General features: G+C 42.9%; 1 pseudogene across 1 annotated transcript in view; it reads right to left on the bottom strand.

The window, feature by feature from the left end:
• The window catches only part of LOC310784809 (NLR family CARD domain-containing protein 3-like), a 61140-nt pseudogene extending 49549 nt beyond the window's left edge, over positions 1–11591 (bottom strand). Inside the window, exon 1 of the transcript in view lies at positions 11567–11591. The product of the transcript in view is annotated as an NLR family CARD domain-containing protein 3-like (transcript). The remainder of the gene's footprint in view (positions 1–11566) is intronic.
• Between the last annotated feature and the right edge of the window lie 8825 nt (positions 11592–20416).

Here is a 20416-nt window from a genome sequence, read left to right as displayed (position 1 = left end):
CAATGGCGTTTCTCCTGTCTGCACAAGGAAGCGTTTATCCGTTTTCTGTTTTTCCTCCTGCTCAATTTCAAAACAACAGCTGCGGTATGTGTTTGTTCACGTGTTGTCGGCTTGTCTTAGATGCCAGGGACCTGATACCATGTCACAGGCTGGGGAAGTGTTTGAACTACGCGCTGCACTAATAAAAACAAAAACACATCAAACACGTCATTGGCTGGGAGGGCTATTCCTGATAACACGTCAAAGACGTCTTTGGCCATGAATGAGTTAAGCCACTAACAGTTTGACTTAAAGGGTGATTTACACAACCTGAATATTAATCTTGTTATACCTATACAGAGACACTATGAATGTACCATGTGGAGTATCTAGTAACAGTTAGGATTTTACATTAATTTCATGACAAATGGTTCAAATTCTGGCCTTGTGCTTATGCAGACCAGATTTATGACTACCACCACTACTACAAAAGCATTGGCTTTTCATTGTGACAACCAATTACTTAGATCACCATTCAGGAACAGTTTGTTTAATCCTTTCCTCACTGAGCACATCTATAACCATGATCAGAAGTGTACAGTAGAAGCAGCACACTATCTTCATCCAATGGACTCGGAACACCACAAAAGCAACACCTCAGTAAGCTGTCCACTCATGGCTAACACATCTAAGCTTATCAGGAAGCTAGGATTTGAAATTATGACAGTTTGCCTAGAAAAAGTCCATTGCTTAATAAGCCTCTTTGACAGCCACCATTTGGCTTACCACCACCACTGCTACTTACTACATATTACTTACTGCAAACTTGGTACACTTGTGCACATATCAAATCTGACTAAATGTGCAATTCAGTGTCTATATTATCTGACATATAACCCCCAAGTCACCAGAAGCTTGGACCCCGCATCGCCGCTTGCGGCTATATTTATTATTATTATTATTACGACCCCAGCTAACATCACTGATGACGCGTCCCATCGCATGTATGTATTTCGAATTCTCTCTATCAATATCTATTTTGTCACTATACACATTTGTTAATCATGAACAAATGATGAACAAATCATTACTATATGATCTGTATATAATTTGTATCATTACTTGTAAGGTAGCCTGTTAAAAGCCTCAAAACAATTATGATCAGTGTTTCTGTACCATAACTGTACCAGCTATGACCTGTTAGTGAAGCTCCTCCCCAGGCCGACAGAAGCAGCCAGCACTTAGAAGCACTGCAACACAAACTACAAAGTCTTCCCCAACTGTAATAAATGATGTGTAAATCATTTACAAGTCACTTATAAAGCTTTCTGTATCCCCTGATCTAAAGTGTAAACAATTCATCACACAGAAATGTTAGAATTCAAAATCCTTTCTACCAACATAACTAGCCTGTTATCTCTACTGTAGGCTACTGTACTGTGCAGTCAACCTAGTGACATCATCTAGCAGCGAGCTACTTGGCGAAAAGGTAAAATGTTATCATATGAGTATATGAGACATGATCAAATGTTTCATGTCCTCACACAAGTCATCTTTGCTTACTTTTATTACAGAATGTGAATCTATGTAATCACTCCTAGTCTACCTCTGTAAGATCTCTAACCAACCATGGTCAAATGCTGAATCATTCTGTGTGATTTATTCAGCTGAATCAGCGTCTGGGCATGCTTCCTGTTTTTACCAACTCTTGCTGAGGCTCTTGCCTTCAGTTCTCCCTGTGGTTGCTGGAGGGGAAGTCTCACTTTTGAAATGATAGTCGAAAGTCGTAGAGAATGTTTGTTGTGATCATAGTTTCACTTTGATCTCTCTAGCTACAATACAGTCATGGAACTCTGATTCCTGAAACTGGGCCTTGATATGAAAAAGGTCGAGAATCACTGGCATAGGGGACCTAAATATATATATATATATATATATATATATATATATATATATATATATATATATATATATAAGGGCTGTCAAACGATTAATTGTATTAATCGCGATTAATCGCGATTAATCGCATCTTTGTATCGCTTGTTTAAATTGCCATTATTTTGCATTTCAAAGCATTTTTAATTAGATATTAATCATTCTTACCAGTGTGTCGTGATTGGTAATCAAATTAATGCAAATAAATGTACTTTGTGATCTTGAATTTTAGATTTGGAATGTAGACAGGAGGTAACAATGTCTACAAAATATATCTAGAACCGATACTTCCGGCGGCGGCGCTGTGGAGCAGTCGAAACCCAAAATGACACAGCTGAAGAAGGCTGTGTCTGAGCTAAAAACGTTGGCATTTCCATGTGAATAATGGCTCGGTATTGGAAACTGTGTATTGAGAACGTGTATATCGCGTGAAGCCATTGGAGCCGACCTCCCAGTGGTTAGAGGACCCGCGCATCCGAGACTCTGGAGGAAGAATGAGTGATGAGTCTCGCACTAGCTAGCTGGCTGCTAGCTGGCCGCTAGCTACTTTTAGGTGATCGCTCGCCTCAAACTCGATGTACTTCGGTGACATCAAAACTGTTGTTGAAACTTAGGGGCCTTGGTCTGGGCAGCGCCATCTGTTACTGGCTATTTGACTTTCTGACAGGCAGACCACAATCTGTGCGCATTTGTAATAGATGTTCATCTATCATTTTCACCAGAACCGGCGCGCCCCAAGGCTGCTGCCTCAGTCCTCTGCTGTACATTCTGTTTACCTTCGACTGTGTCGCCAGATTTGGAAACAACATCATCATAAAATTTGCGGATGACACCACAGTGATCGGATTAATAACCGACGGTGATGAGAGGGCCTATAGGAGAGAAATAGAAGATCTAACCCTATGGTGCCAAAACAACAACCTCTCTCTAAACACCAATAAGACCAAAGAAATCATTGTTGACTTTAGAAAGTCCAAAGTCATTCACACCCCCATTTCCATCAACGGGTCATCTGTCGACATAGTCGACAGCTTTAAATTCCTGGGCACACACATCACAAACACACTCACATGGTCTCTCAACACCAAGTGCATCCTCAAGAAGGCACAGCAGCGACTGTACTTTCTGAGGCGCCTCAAGAAATTTGGCTTGAGCACCAAAGGCCTTGTGAATTTCTATCGCTGTACCATAGAAAGTATCACAGTGTGGTACGGCAACCTGACCGCCCAGGACTGCAGACTGCTGCAGAGGACTGTGAAGACAGCAGCTAAAATCATTGGCACAGATCTACCAAACCTCCATAACATCTTCACCACTCGCTGTAAAATGAAAGCCAAAAACATTATCAAAGACACCAGCCACCCCGTTCATACCCTGTTCTCACTCCTCCCTTCCAAAAAACGCTACCGGAGCATCAAATCACACACCACCCGTCTCAGTAACAGCTTTTTCCCCCAGGCAGTCAGGCTGCTGAACAGTTGACTCACACACACTGCAACGCACTGTCACTTTGTTGTGCACCATTATTGTATTGTACTGTATCGTGGTTTGTGTTATGTCTACACGCACTGTGTACAGACATGTCTGTATCACGTGCTGCCTACATAGTTATATAGGTCTACACCCTTTTTCTGTCGGTCTTTGTGACCATGTCCTTGTGTATGTAAGGCTGAGGGTGCTCAGAGCATAAAGAATTTCATTGTATTATACATTGTATTATACATATGACAATAAACTACTTGAACTTGAACTTGATATTTTAATTTCGTTTTACACAAGGTGCAAACTACGGCTCTTGACTTGTCCACTGTGCCATTTGGGGAGTTTTTTTTTAAGTAAAACGAGCCATTAAAAAGCGTATTGCTGTCATTCTCTTCCATGCCTCCTGCACAAGCAGGAGACAGGAAACCGAATGGCTTGACTACAAGTACGGGTGCGACGAAGGGACAAAATAGCGGCATGCAATTAACGCGATAATAATAATAATGCGTTATGGTCCGCACGCATTTACGTGTTAACGCTGACAGCCCTAATATATACATATATATATATATATATATATATATATATATATATATATATATATATATATATATATAAATAATGACATATAGGCCTAAATTAAGTAGCCTATGAATAAACAAACCTAAACATGTGTCTCTGTGTATTTTTGTGGTAATTTAATAGCAGACACAATTCGATTTTGATTTGATGCAAGTGGTATTTCAAAACCAGCTGATTAACGTGCCTTTATACTGGGGGAGTGAGTTTAACCAACCTACTCGCTAACACTCGGGGACTCACGAGGAATCGGCGCTGATTCAGTTCGGTTACATACTGTGGGCCCTATTCTCCCACAAGCCTTCGGCGCTAAAACGGGCCTTAAACGCAAAACAACGTGCCTTGCGCCTGTTTTGGGACGATATCAATATGGCTTTACGCTGCCAAATGCGCTTTAGGCCCAATGGGCGTGGCGCAGTCCCAGAATGGGCCAAAGTGGGCGTGTCGGCGCTAAATACCGGCCTAGTGATATCTTCCGAGCTGGCCTAAATTTAGCGCCTTGCGCTTTTGAAAAGCAGGCCTATTCAGTGCGCAGGGGACACGATAGTGAATGGAGAAAGAATATATAGAAAAATACAGTTTAGAATACAATAGAATATAAGATTGGAAGATTACAGCATGCAGTGGCAACCCTTCTCAGGCTTTGGGTGAAGCTGCAATGCACAGTTTCATTTATTTAGTTTAGGCTATCATAATAATCCCCATTTATGTGCAGCATCCAGACAGCAGCAGAGTTATATCTGTCAGATCTTTTTCAAATGGGATAGCTGTCTAACTACACATATTTGATGTATAAAAAAATCGTTTAGGAACATTTTGATTAGCAATATGAACTTTGTATTAATATAGCTCAACGTTTTATTACCCCCCCCCCCCCCCGAAATTAGCTAGGCTTCTAATATTACTAATATTCCTAATTAATATGTATTATTATTTCATTCAGATAATTGACATTATAGGCATGTATATCGTTTAATGTGAGAGAAAGGGAGAGAGAACGAAAGAGAGAAAGAGAGAAACTGGATAAACTGTTGTGTAGCGCTTCTTCAAACCCCACTCTTCATTACAGCTATTCATTACAGAATTGTCTTTTGTATTTATTTTTTCTGTGTGCAAAGCATAGTAGTTAGAATTATTTCCAAATGTTTCCCCCGTCTGTGGCAGCGGCGCTGTCCGAGGTGCTGAACAAGCCGCAGCGCATATCGGCCCTCCCGGCGGGGTAATTCCCCTCCCCAAACAGTGCGCGATGGTACATTTGAACCTGGATGGATAGATGAATAAACGACTTAAGTAAAGAGTTGTTTTGTAGCTATTCAAAATGAATGGTGGACAGATATATCACCTGAGTCGCCAGCACCATCTTCTCCTCTGCTGTGAATTTAGTGGATCGGTTTTGGTCTGCCATATTGATCACACTGCGCCAGCTGCTGCCAATCTGGCTTTTAAAGCCACTCTGATTGATTACTGAAGATTTTATTGAGAATGAACATATTTGTCAGAGCCTGTGGGCAGGGGGTGGGGGGGGGGGGGCATATATAGGCCAAATAAAATACAATTACTCAATAATAAAATCCTGTAAATAAAATATCATAAAGTAATCAGATCCAGTAAAAGTGATAGGTGTCATTCAGAGGATGTTGCATCGTGCAGTGGGGGAGAAGAGATAAAACGATATCATTCTGCCCAAACTTTCATCTAATCTCATGACATCCAGCCATAGGCTATATCATTTTCTATCCGATGCATTTAGAACATTCTTTTCACTTTGATCTTGCTATAGTGTAGCGTATTTACATGCTTGCAGTATTGAAACTGCAGTTAGATTGGTTTGAGAAGCATAATAATATGGAATAATAGCCTATAATGCAGACAGACAGACTGGATGAAGGGAGGGGGGGGGGGGCAGAGCGTTTGGCTTTCGTCTGGTTTTGCGGGATCACTGGAATTGGAGCTAAAAAGGCAAGCGTGCAATTCGTTTATTGCAGTTATCCAATGAGCATGACGGTGCATAATTTTACGCTTAAAAGGCGTGGTTGTAATGCTTTAGGCTGCGTGTAGCGCCAGCACGACGATATCAAGTGCGCTGGTCCACGCCCACTGATTTGCGCTGCGCCAGGCGCTCGGCCTAGAAACAGCGCCGATGCAACGATAGGGACCTGTGTGTGTGTGTGTGTGTGTGTGTGTGTGTGGTCTTGCTCTATAAGGCTTATATATAAGGCTTGCTGTATCCATTAATCGTGTAAACAATTCATCACACATAAATGTGTTACCAGTGGTCTATGTGATACGCAGGTATACACAGTATACCCACTAGGAAAGCTCCAGGATTTGAGTGTACCCACTTAAAAATGCCCAATCAAAAATATAACAATATAGTTTTGTGACAAAACTTTCACTTCAATGATTTTATTTCACAAATACCAGGGAGATAACTGCAGGGGAAGGCATCTCCTCTGGTTTTGAAATATCACATGCCTCAAATCAAAATCTAATTGTTGCTATGCTATTGAATCTCCACAAAAATACACAAGGACACATGTTTAGGTTTGTTTATTTATAGGCTACTTAATTTAGGTCTATATGTCATTATTTAGAGAGAGAGAGAGAGAGAGAGAGAGAGAGAGAGAGAGATATTTAGGTCCCCTAGGCGAGTGATTCTCAACCTTTTTCATATCAAGGACCCCTAATTTAGTCCACCTCAAGGCCCCTTTGATGAGATTTTGTCTCTCAAACCAAAATCAGAGTTCCATGACTGTATTGTAGCTAGAGAGATCAAAGTGAAACTATGATCACAACAAACATTCTCTACGACTTTCGACTATCATTTCAAAAGTGAGACTTCCCCTCCAGCAACCACAGGGAGAACTGAAGGCAAGAGCCTCAGCAAGAGTTGGTAAAAAGAGGAAGCATGCCCAGACGCTGATTCAGCTGAATAAATCACACAGAATGATTCAGCATTTGACCATTATTGGTTAGAGATCTCACAGAGGTAGACAGCCGCTGGACGAGTGCTTCTCGCCATCAGCTTGTTATCCGGTCAGAAACCTATGCTGCTACATGCTACAATTGATGTAGATAGGCTAACATGGCTTAACCTGTTAAATTACAGCTGATCCGGGATTCTGTACTGAATTGCCGAGCAACAGTGACTTCTTGTACCACCCCCCGCAATCCCCCCCCCCCCCCCCCCCCGAAATGGGGGCGGTGTCTAAATGTCACTCCAAGCTGAAACCCACATACAATAAACTAGACTACACCACTGTGTTACATATCATCTGTAGATCTTCCACACCTGAAACAAATGATTTGCATAATATACAGCAGAACATATACAGTAGATTTTTCTTTTATTGCAACAGTGCAGTAATACGATTTTAATTTCGTCAATTGCTGTGCAAATCTGCTGTACAGTAAAACTGTGTACTTTCAACAAAGTAGTAGCCTGATATAATAAAATACAATACAATAAGAAAATAGATTCACATTCTGCAATCAAATTAAACAAAGATGACTTGTGTGAGGACATGAGGACATGAGGACATGAAACATTTGATCATGTCTCATGTACTCATATGATAACATTTCACCTTTTCGCCAAGTAGCTCGCTGCTAGATGTCACTAGGTTGACTGCACAGTACAGTACAGTAGCCTACAGTAGAGATAACAGGCTAGTTATGTTGGTAGAAAGGATTTTGAATTCTAACAGCTCACGGTTATCTACAAATGATGCAACACATTTATGTGTGATGAATTGTTTACACTTTAGATCAGGGGATACAGAAAGCTTTATAAGTGACTTGTAAATGATTTACACATCATTTATTACAGTTGGGGAAGACTTTGTAGTTTGTGTTGCAGTGCTTCTAAGTGCTGGCTGCTTCTGTCGGCATGGGGAGGAGCTTCACTAACAGCTGGTACAGTTATGGTACAGAAACACTGATCATAATTGTTTTGAGACTTTTAACAGGCTATACCTTACAAGTACTGATACAAATTATATACAGATCATATAGTAATGATTTGTTCAACATTTGTTCATGATTAACAAATGTGTAAAGTGATGAAATAGATAATGATAGACAGAACAGATAGATAAAATATAACAACTGAATGACTTACAAGTGATCCATAATATATTGATGAATCACTTATTACTCATTTACTAATGATTTATGTATGATCATTTCATGATTTAAAAGTTACGATATGTTTACATAACACATTAATAATCAACAAATGTATATTAATGTTTTGTAAATGATTAGTTCATAATTAGTTCATCATTAACTAATAGCTTATAAATGACTTACTACTGAACGTTATTATAAAGTGTTACCCTTATTTCTTATAAGTGTTATTGTAAGTCGCTTTGGATAAAAGCGTCTGCCAAATGACGTAATATAATGTAATGTAATGCGATTTTTTCTAACACATTGCGCTGTAACGCCTATTTTGGAACGGGCAACTCCCAAACCTCTCTTTGTGCTCGGCACATACCGACGGTATCTTCCCCACAGCGCTAAATGACACTTGTGCGAGACACATGATAGGGTAGAGGCCCACCGACACGCCCGGGCCACGCCTACACCTGTGTCATCACAGCGCAAAACTGGACGGTGGAGGCAGACAATAGCTTAAGACGCTGTGAAGATAGCAATAAGAGGCGCGCAAACGCAGCGTAAAGGCAGCGCAAACGATAGCGCCGTACAATGATAGGGCCCTAAGTGTCTGATCTATATGTATTTTTACCCTGTATATATACTTGATGGTTATGTAAACATATTTGTCTACTGTGTGTCTGTTGTTGTGCATCTGTGGCTTTTATGTAACGTTTATGTAACTTTTCTGGAGTCATGTGACTATCACATGACCGGGTCACGGGTGTATTTAAACATGGCGTCTTTGTAACAATCTTTATGTCTGAGGAAGAGCAGAAGCTCGAAACGTCAATGTTGGATGGCTAAATAAAAAGGTAATTGGAGCTCCAGTGTTTCACTTTGTACTGTTTTTTGGTTCCTGCACCTGCTTTACGTTTTTTGGGTGTGCGCGACTGCCTCCAATACTTTTTGGTTTAACGTAATGCGATCTCAGATGTTTCCCCTCAATAGTGCAATAGTGTTGTTATTAGGGCTGTCAGCGTTAATGCGTTAATCGCGATGCGATTAAGGGCCGACCATAACGCGTTATTTTTTTTTAATCGTGTTAATCGCCTGCTGCTTATTTTGTCCCTTCGTCGCACCCGTACTTGTAATCAAGCTGGTCACAGCCGTTTCCTGTATCCTGCCTGTGCAGGCATGGAGGATAAAGACAGCAATACGCTTCTAAATGGCTCGTTTTACTTTGAAAAACTCCCAAATGGCACAGTGGACAAGTCAACAGTAGTTTGCACCTTGTGTAAAACGGAATTAAAATATCACCGAAGTACATCGAGTTTGAACTATCACCTAAAAGCTAAGCATACCGGAGCATAGCGGCCAGCTAGCAGCCAACTAGCTAGCGCGAGACTCATCACTCATTCCTTCTTCAGAGTCTCGGATGCGCGGGTCCTCTAACCACTGGGAGGTCGGCTCCAATGGCTTCACGCGATATACACGTTATCAATACACAGTTTCCAATACCGAGCCATTATTCACATGGAAGTGCCAAAGTTTTTAGCTCAGACACACCCTTCTTCGGCTGTGTCATTTTGGGTTTCGACTGCTCCACAGCGCCGTCGCCGGAAGTATCGGTTCTGGAGCGTGTACTGCACTGTTTACAATTGTGCATTTATTTTCAATTCAATATATATTTTGTAGACATTGTTACCTCCTGTCTACATTGCACTTCTATTGAATTGAAAATAAATCTAAAATTCAAGATCACGAAGTACATTTATTTGCATTCATTTGATTCCCAATCACGACACACTGTTAAGAATTATTAATATCTAATTAAAAATGCTTTGAAATGCAAAATAATGGCATTTTAAACATGCGATACAAAGATGCGATTAATCGCGATTAACTATAGTTAATCGCAAGATTAATCGCGATTAAGAAAATGAATCATTTGACAGCCCTAGTTGTTATCATCTGAAACTGTGGAACAGCCACACTGCTGGCAGCCATGTTTGGCTCTAGTGCGCCTGGCACCAGGTGCAGCTGTGACGTCACGAGCTCATGCAAAATGGCCATATTGGATGATAATGTATCGGTCCGTTAAATATTGTGCATTCCTACTGTAAATGCTGCTATGATTATTGGATGTGATGTTTTGAGAGAAGAAAGTAAATCAACAGAGTATCATGACTTCTTTCCTCTGTTCAGTAGAATCAAATAAACTCATCTGTTTTCAGTTCTTACCTTTGCTCAGTAGACTGCTGTCCATCTTTGAAACTAATAGGATGATTCATAGAAAAGTCACTCTTCATGGACACACAGCTGGGTACAGATGAGTCTGCTCTCTTCTGCTGGATCCTGCTAAGGATTGATCAAACAGGGTGGTGGCAGTAAACATGTTAGAGAAGCAGGGTTTTGACCAGTAGGTTGCCAGTTTGAATCCCAGTACCAACTTTCAAAGTCAGAGTGAATGATTCTTTCTCCACCCTGTGCAACTACCACTCGACCTTGAGCAAAGATCTCAAGCCCCAGACGGATCTGGTAGCTGCTCAGTGACCACCAGGGGGCTAGCTCAGGGTTTGACCAAGAGGCAAGCCCACCACCTTTCCCCTGAAGATGCGGAAGTCTTTGTTTAAGCTGTAATTGCTCGAATGGCCACTTGAGGCAGGACGCAGAAGTCCCGTCGTTCCTGTTAAAATGCCCCAACAGTAATTAAACATCTTTACAGCCTGGACCGAAACACAGTTTTGGTCTATATAGCTAATTTCACCTTTTCATAACAACTGTAGGGGGGTCAATTTTTGCATAACTCAGCCGTTTACATTTAATAAAGGTTTAAAGTTATGCATAATTAAGGGCGTGGCCCGGTTGAGTGACAGGCGGCCATACTGCCACTGGATAGAGCTTTATGGTTAGTTGTTGTCTGAGCTCTGGTCGTGTTTGTGGTGTTGCAGTCTTTTTGTCCATTTGATCCTGCAGCTGTAGCCTTGTCTCCTGCATACAAAACCATTGTCTGACACATTTTAATCTCATCTGTTTTGGAGTCTGGTCCGTCTGGTTATGCCAGCGAGCTAATCCAGCTCACGAAGCAGAGACGCAGACCGCACTGACCGGCTGCACTCCTGTGTTAGTTAGCGATAATAACAATATGACGTCCAATCGGATATTTTCAAAATAAAACGATTCTGCACAAGTATAAAGCACACAGAAGCCATTGAAAACGTTTTATTTTGCTATTTCCCTCCCTTTCTGTGTGTGCATGATGCGGGGGGAGAGATTGACAGCACGCTGTGGCACACACACTCAGTCATAGCGTGATCAGTGTGAATCTGTTTTTGACAACTCGGAAGTCAGCGCCAGACAGTGCCCGGCACATCCCCCCCCACCCCAATTTCAAACACTCAACAGATCTACACGAATCACACAAATGATCTATTTTGGATTAAAAACTGCTAATTTCGCCGAAAGGTGACAAGTTTGCACCCCTGCTTACCTTTGCTCAGTAGACTGCTGTCCATCTTTGAAATTTATAGGATGACCCATAGACCAGTCACTCTTCATGGACACACAGCTGGGTACAGGGGAGTCTGCTCTCTCCTGCTGGACTGGCCTTCAACACAACAGAGACAGACAGAGCTTTGACTCTGGATAATGAAGGGTTAATGATGTCACTGCTGAGCTGTAATGATATCACTGCTGAGATGTAATGATGTCACTGCTGAGCTGTAATGATGTCACTGCTGAGTTGTAATGATGTCACTGCTAAGCTGTAATGATGTCACTGCTGAGATGTAATGATGTCACTGCTAAGCTGTAATGATGTCACTGCTAAGCTGCAATGATGTCACTGCTGAGCTGTAATGATGTCACTGCTGAGCTGTAATGTCACTGCTGAGCTGTAATGATGTCAAGTCAAGTCAAGTCAAGATATAGCCCTAATTCACAAGCATGTCTCAGAGGGCTTCACAGAAAATATGTCTAGCTAATTCTAGCTGACACAACAGTAGCAAGAATATACAGAATAAAGATAACATTTTGAACAATTGATAGAGAAATATAGAAAATATAGAAATGAAGGATAGAGCAGAGGAGAGAGCAGGAGAAGGGAGGAGAGCAGGGGGAATGTGAGAGAGTGATGGGGTGGGGAGGGAATGGGAAATGTTGGAGGGTATAGGAGGTGGGGAAGGAGCAAGAGGAGAGAGCAGGAGAGGGGAAAGGGGGGGGGGAGCGGGTGTGTGTGTGGGGGAGAAGAGAGCAGGGGGAGGGAGGAGGTGGGGAGAGAATGGGAAATGTGGGAGAGGAGAGAGCGTATGGAAGAGTATGGAGTATAGAGGAGTATGGGAGACTATATGGAGAGAACAGGGAAAGGAGGGCTAGCTGACACAACAACATTGTCACTGCTGAGCTGTAATGATGTCACTGCTGAGCTGTAATGATGTCACTGCTGAGCTGTAATGATGTCACTGCTGTGCTGTAATGATGTCACTGCTGAGCTGTAATGATGTAACTGCTGTGCTGTAATGATGTCACTGCTGAGCTGTAATGATGTCACTGCTAAGCTGTAATGATGTCACTGCTGTGCTGTAATGATGTCACTGCTGTGCTGTAATGATGTCACTGCTGAGCTGTAATGATGTCACTGCTGAGCTGTAGTGACGTCACTGCTGAGCTGTAATTATGTCACTGCTGAGCTGTAATGATGTCACTGCTGAGCTGTAATGATGTCACTGCTAAGCTGTAATGATGTCACTGCTGAGCTGTAATGATGTCACTGCTGTGCTGTAATGATGTCACTGCTGAGCTGTAATGATGTCACTGCTGTGCTGTAATGATGTCACTGCTGTGCTGTAATGATGTCACTGCTGAGCTGTAATGATGTCACTGCTGAGCTGTGAGATAGAGAACAGTTATCTCATCTTACCTCTTAGCTTTGGTCCGGCTGTCATGTTCCTCAGACAGAGAGAGCCCCTCCTCTCTCTCCTCACACTGACTCATAGTGGAGCCAACAACACCTTCACACAAACACACCAACATGCTGTTAGCTGCACTCAGTCATTACTACAAGCTTTTATTACAGGATACATTTACAAAAACATACACAGCTAACTTCAGCTAGCTAATTTCATTGGTAAAATAGCTGTTGAATTCAACATATTGCTATAATCAGAGCGAAATATAAACAATATAAACAAATATTGCATAATTGCACATCAAATTAGGTCAACAAACACTTTGATGATGTCAACTCGGACAAACTGGAGATCTGAAATGATACCCGAATTTCTGACATGTAATTCCGACCTCGACAAGCGTTCAAATCATTTTTTACAGGTCAGAGCTAATTTTTCCAGTGTTCCAAGTTGTCTTGAATGCGCTAGACTCGGGGGATTGGCAGCCATCTTGGATTTGAGGTCAAATCTGACTTCCCTCCACATCTGAAAATAAACCTTATGGTAGGATATTCACTCACTATGTGAGAAATGTCATGCTTTTCTCAAAAAGTGCACAACTGTTATGAGTACATTTGAACATTAGACCCATGGGATCAGCGGCCATCTTGGATTTGAGGTCAAATCTTACTTCCCTTCCCTCCACATCTGAAAATAAGCATTATGGTATTTGGTAACTATGTGAGAAATGTCATGCTTCTCTAAAAAAAAACAGTGCAAAATTATTGTAGTTATCCACTGTACTATTTTTATTTACCTTCAACTACCAACCAACTCTTTTTTGTGGCAATTTCATCTCCATATTTGCAACAGTTAAATGTTTAGCCGAGCATCGATTGCATCTCAGCCTGTCCCGGAGGAGGGTCCCCAGTTGGAGTCTATGTTTGGCCTCTAAGCTGCATCGGCCCTCACAAGGTTCCTCCTCTCCTTTAAGGTGAGGCAATCCAGGGGCTATAAGTTGACAGGTGGAAAGGTTTTCTTGTGGCCGTGGGGTTGTGAGGTTGTGGGGTTGTGGGGTTGTGGGGTTGTGGGGTTGTGGGGTATTTCTCTGCCTGGGCTCCACTTCTCATATCTTTGTGGGAGGGGGAGTGGGGACTGGGGTAGTCGGTGCCGGGGTAGCTCAGAGTGGTTTAGGTTAGGCTGCAGATTAGCCGTGATCGTATAGTGTTCAGGCTAAGATTAGACTAGATTAGAGTAGGTCAGGACAGGGCAGACTAGGCGGTAGATTAGTTAGATTTCTTCTGTGCTAGTTAGTTCTGGTTAAGGTTAGAGTAAAAAAAAAAAAAAACTCTCGTAACGGGACAAGCCCCGTCTTTTATTGTCACACGAACACCACAACACATGCATGCGGCCACAACACACTCATGCTGACGGTGGCCGGTGAAAAGTGTCCTCTGCATTTAACCCATCCAGGCATGTCCTTTCCTCCGGGGGGCAGGCCAGGAGCAGTGGTCGCTTTCTCGTACAGCGCCCGGGGACCAACTTCGGGTGTTGTAGTCACTGGTCGGATGACGATGACGATCTGATCTTCTGCATGTTTTTGGTGGGGGGGTTATATACGGAGGAACCCCCTGGGGGAGCACGGGGAGAACATGCAAACTCCACACAGAGAGAAAGGCCCTTACGACGAGATACCCCACCTGGGCAGTAGGCACTGAAGATATGGGGGGGAACACAACCACCCACAGTGTCCCAGGCGAGAATCGAACTCAGGACCTTCTGACTGTGAGGCGACAGCTCTACCACTGAGCCACCGTGCCCCTTGAGTAGTCAGAATGTCTACAGTTGTTGCTCATTTGGCAAGGCCGCTCCGCTGACTGATTGAGTAGCAGCTGTGCCAAAGGGCAATAATCCAGTACTATCGTTTGTCGTCTATTCAGTGGCATCATAACGCCAGGTAATTATAATATATGATAATTTGATAATTGGAGTACCAAATTTTAATTTTGCTTAATATATGACCCATATTGTGATATACATTATGTTTCTAAACTGACCCCTGTGACTATTCGTGATACTGATTTCAACCATATCGCCCAGCCTCAGACAGTATACCCTGTCTATTCTGCTCTCTCACAGCTATGTATTTAAAAAATGCCCCCAAGAAATCTCACATTAATTCCCCTAAGAAACATGATCATGAGGCAAAAATTGCCCCCAATATTTTGATAATTGTATTTTCATTCAATACATTTAAATCCCATCTGTATCACACTCAGCACCTGCAAGCTGGATGCCAGAAGACAACGATGAAGAACACACACAAACAGCGCTGTTGTTCACACTACACTTTAGCAACTTTATGCATTCATTACTATTTTTAAAGTGCCCCCAAAATGTTGTTAAAGTTAATTTTTAGACCGTGGGGTCATTATATTATATACTATATAATTAAATGACGAGTGAGAATACCGTAAAATACCAATTAGAAGCCGACTTCCAAATTGCCGCGGGTCCCATATATAAGCGGGGTCTGGATACATATTTTGTACATAAAAGCAGGTCCCAATTTGACGCCCGGTTAGTTTTTTCAATGTTTTTTTTTTACCTTTGCAACATCCTGTTGAATGCATCTCCCAAACACAACGAAGAAGAAAAATCGGATGAAGAAGACGAACAACGAGGAAACGAGGAACAACGAGGAAAAAAAACACATGCACGAAACTTGCTGATCAAAATTCGTTTTCCGTCAACATCTGATGATTCTGAAAATTGTGTAGGCATTTCCTGAAGATTTTTATACACTAAAACCGACATCTCTGGTGTAATAATTATTTTGAGAAATGTGCCTATATGGTATGTTTCCCTGCCAGCGGGCATAGAAGTCGGCTTCTAATTGGTATTTCACCGCACACTGCAGCGGAGGGGGCAGCGCATGCAGCCAGCGGAGGAGGCAGCGCATGCAACAAATAATCTGCTCACATGATGATCATGTTCGCTCACCTTCAGCGGAGAAAGTTTAGTGGTAAATACCGGTAGGTCACAGTTCAGCTTAAATTTTATTTGATTTCATGTACAGGCCAGAACTGGCATGCAATGTGCTCTGCTGCGCTGAGAGGGAGGCGCGGCTCTCCCCATAGACAAGCAATCGTGTGGGGGGCTGTAGCCAACTCATTAAAATAAATGGTTTAAATAAACAATTTCATACTATTTACAATCTTTTCTGAGCAATATTTTTGTACAAAAATAATTAAAGCAGGTCCCAAACTGCCGCAGGTCCCATATTGACGCGGGGTCTGGCTACATATTTTGTCAATTAACGCCCGGGCTAATAATTGGTATTTTACGGTAGACCCTTTTCACGTGGGCCATTTTGTGTGAATAAGGCAGAATAAACACAGGTGCAAGCAAAACACTAATGAGGGTTTCCAAATTCCAATCAAAAGTTTGAAACCCTCATTAGTGTTTTGCTTGCACCTGTGTTTACCCTGCCTTTTCGACACAAAATGGGCCCCGTGAGAAGGGTCTATGAGAGTGCATCTAAAATCTGTCTGACGTCACAGTCTGCAATATCAAAAAGGTTATGGATGTATTATTTATACTTATACATCCACAATTTTTTTTTCTCAAGAGTAGGATTGATTCTAAAACCAACATTTGTTGTCTATCTTTTAGAGAGAGACAGAGAGAGAGAGAGAAGACAGAGAGTGAGAAGACAGACTGCTTATTCTCCTCTGTCAGTTCTAGGTGTGTTCATTTGATATGACGGTGCGCAGCGGCCTCATAACTTCAGGGTAAACAAGTCTAGTTTTGAATCAGAGTTTTTTTTACACAGAGAAAACTTTGACACCTGATAGTTCCTCTTTTTAGTCTAAATAAGCAAATAGGCTAACAGTTTTAACAGTGTTAACAGTCTCATTAAAGAGTTAAGTTAGAGTAAAAGTGTCAAAAGTACTGTTACAATAGCCTACCTTTACCTGGAGAAAATAATCTGCGCCACACCGAACAAGGTGATGATGAACTCGGAGGGCGGAGAGAGAGAGAGAGAGAGAGAGCGAGAGAGAGAGAGAGAAAGAAAGAGAGAGAGAGAGAGAGAGAGAGAGAAAGAGAGAGAGAGACAGAGAGAGAGAGAGACTAACACGGCAGCAAGGTTTGTGAGCGGTTGTGACAGGAAAAGGATAAATGGGACACAACCACCCTAAAGCTTAGGCTCCGCCCTCTGCACATCTTGTACATAGACACATAGCCTACTGTACAGATATCTTCAACTCCTTTTATCCTATTTTTAAACTTTTAAACTTTTGTCACCTAGCCTATGTAGGCTACATATTTGTTTGCAAGACCGAAATGTTTACATATCTCTGTATTATAACAGGCTAACATTATAGTTTATATTATTGTAATTATAGTAACAGTACCTGTCTGAGCACGCAGCACAACTCCTGGTTCAGGCTCTTGTGTTCTCACACATTGACTACTGCAATACTGACAGGCCTGCCTGCATGAACCTTCAAACCTCTGCAGATGATCCAGAACGCGACGGCACGTCTGATCTTCAACCAGCCCAAAAGAACACATGTCACACCACTGCTCATGTCCCTCCACTGCCTCCTTGTGGCTGCTGCCCGTATCCAATTCAAAGACTTGACACTCGCTTATAAAACTGCAACAAAAACAGCGCCTGCCTACCTGAACTCCCTCATTCAGGTCTACACCCCCTCCTGCCTACCTGAACTCCCTCATTCAGGTCTACACCCCCTCCTGCCTACCTGAACTCCCTCATTCAGGTCTACACCCCCTCCTGCCTACCTGAACTCCCTCATTCAGGTCTACACCCCCTCCTGTCTACCTGAACTCCCTCATTCAGGTCTACACCCCCTCCTGCCTACCTGAACTCCCTCATTCAGGTCTACACCACCTCCTGCCTACCTGAACTACCTCATTCAGGTCTACACCCCCTCCTGCCTACCTGAACTCCCTCGTTCAGGTCTACACCTCCTCCTGCCTACCTGAACTCCCTCATTCAGGTCTACACCCCCTCCTGTCTACCTGAACTCCCTCATTCAGGTCTACACCCCCTCCTGCCTACCTGAACTCCCTCATTCAGGTCTACACACCCTCCTGCCTACCTGAACTCCCTCATTCAGGTCTACACCCCCTCCTGTCTACCTGAACTCCCTCATTCAGGTCTACACCCCCTCCTGCCTACCTGAACTCCCTCATTCAGGTCTACACCCCCTCCTGCCTACCTGAACTCCCTCATTCAGGTCTACACCACCTCCTGCCTACCTGAACTACCTCATTCAGTTCTACACCCCCTCCTGCCTACCTGAACTCCCTCATTCAGGTCTACACCCCCTCCTGTCTACCTGAACTCCCTCATTCAGGTCTACACCCCCTCCTGCCTACCTGAACTCCCTCATTCAGGTCTACACACCCTCCTGTCTACCTGAACTCCCTCATTCAGGTCTACACCCCCTCCTGCCTACCTGAACTCCCTCATTCAGGTCTACACCCCCTCCTGCCTACCTGAACTCCCTCATTCGGGTCTACACCCCCCCACCCCTGCCTACCTGAACTCCCTCATTCAGGTCTACACCCCCTCCTGCCTACCTGAACTCTCTCATTCAGGTCTACACCCCCTCCTGCCTACCTGAACTCCCTCATTCAGGTCTACACTCCCTCCTGCCTACCTGAACTCCCTCATTCAGGTCTACACCCCCTCCTGCCTACCTGAACTCCCTCATTCAGGTCTACACCCCCTCCTGCCTACCTGAACTCCCTCATTCAGGTCTACACCCCCTCCTGCCTACCTGAACTCCCTCATTCAGGTCTACACCCCCTCCTGCCTACCTGAACTCCCTCATTCAGGTCTACACCCCCTCCTGCCTACCTGAACTCCCTCATTCAGGTCTACACACCCTCCTGCCTACCTGAACTCCCTCATTCAGGTCTACACACCCTCCTGCCTACCTGAACTCCCTCATTCAGGTCTGCGAGTGATGTTCAAATCAGATTTGGTAGATCTGCGCGTCCGCACTGAAGACACAGCAGATTGGAAACTACCTCCATATGTGGTTTGGGACAAGTGACACAAATAAGACTTGGAGTGTCCAGACTCATAAAACCAATCTGGATAAAGTCATTAATAGGCCACTAAAGTTCACAAATCAGATTTGGCCTCCTAGTCTGAACATGGCCTAGCTCTCTATCTTTAAGAAGAGACTCCAGACCCTGCAGCTTTTTAACCAACCAAGTGTGAAGGTTCACACTTGATGAGCATGAATGGTGAAAGGATGAAAAAGGGATGATAGATACATGAATGTTAATAGCATGAATGGTGATGAATGAGGGACATGAATGATAAATAAATCCTCTGCACTCTGTGCTGCCTGGTGACACCTGGGTCCATTCAGACTCAAGCTTGGCCTCATGGCACTTCCTCATGTTGTTGTCTTCTGACTAGATCATTGCTTGTGTTGTATAAAGCTCAGATGTACGTCTCTTTGGATAAAAGTGTCTGCTAAGTGAATTTTTAACCTTGTAACACTGTAAGATTGTAAAATAGGAGTGTAAACAGAGCTCTTATTATTGAGTCACTAAAGCTCCTGGTTTAAAAGAGGACCGCAATGGAAATAAGCCAGTGGCTTTATTGTGTTTTTATCCTCTGTGATTGTCTGTGATTCCCTGTCTCTTTGTTGACATTCACCAAATAAAGTCAATCAATCAATCAATCAAAAAAAGAGGCAGAGCTTCATCTTAATCTAGAGGGAAATCAGGAGACAGTGATGTCAGGGTGAGCTGAACCTGGAAGCATGGCACAGGGTCAAGGGTCAATTCACTTTCTATTCAGCCAGTTAAGCTGCTGGATTCAATCAACAAACTGAGAACAAAATCTTGAAAAAGGTTCATACATGCTGTCTTGAAAGAAATCAATGAGAATCAAGACTCTATGACTGACCAATGGACAGAAGCTTGACTTCACTGGTTGAAATGAATTTGAGCCAAACCATTCACACAACTCATTTGATATTTGATAAACAATTTGTTTCTACCTGTTGCTCTCTTGCATTTTGATCCTTCTTTAATCTGTTTTCAATTAATTCCTGTTAGCTTTTACTTGTTTTATTCCCTGTCAAACACTTAAAAACTCTACCTGCAAAAGTGCTAAAGAAATAAAACATAATTATTAATGTATTTATATTATTGCCAAACACCACTGTCTCACCAAAGCCACTTCTTAACATGCAGTGGAATCCGTATTATAACCTGCACCTAGCCGGTTGGCCTGCATGTTAAACAACAATTAGCCGGCCTACGCGCACTCCCGCGAGTCCGTATCTTATCTACCTCGACCACCGGTATAAGATCCGCTTCCACGCAATCGCAGCTCATGTTAAACAGCTGGCAGGATATTATCCGCATATCCGTAGTGGGCAGGTGTGGCTCGTGAC

This window comes from Poromitra crassiceps (assembly GCF_964638095.1).
Source record: "Poromitra crassiceps genome assembly, chromosome: 11".
Classification (NCBI taxonomy): Eukaryota; Metazoa; Chordata; class Actinopteri; order Beryciformes; family Melamphaidae; genus Poromitra; species Poromitra crassiceps.
This window is presented reverse-complemented; position numbering and strand designations above follow the sequence as displayed.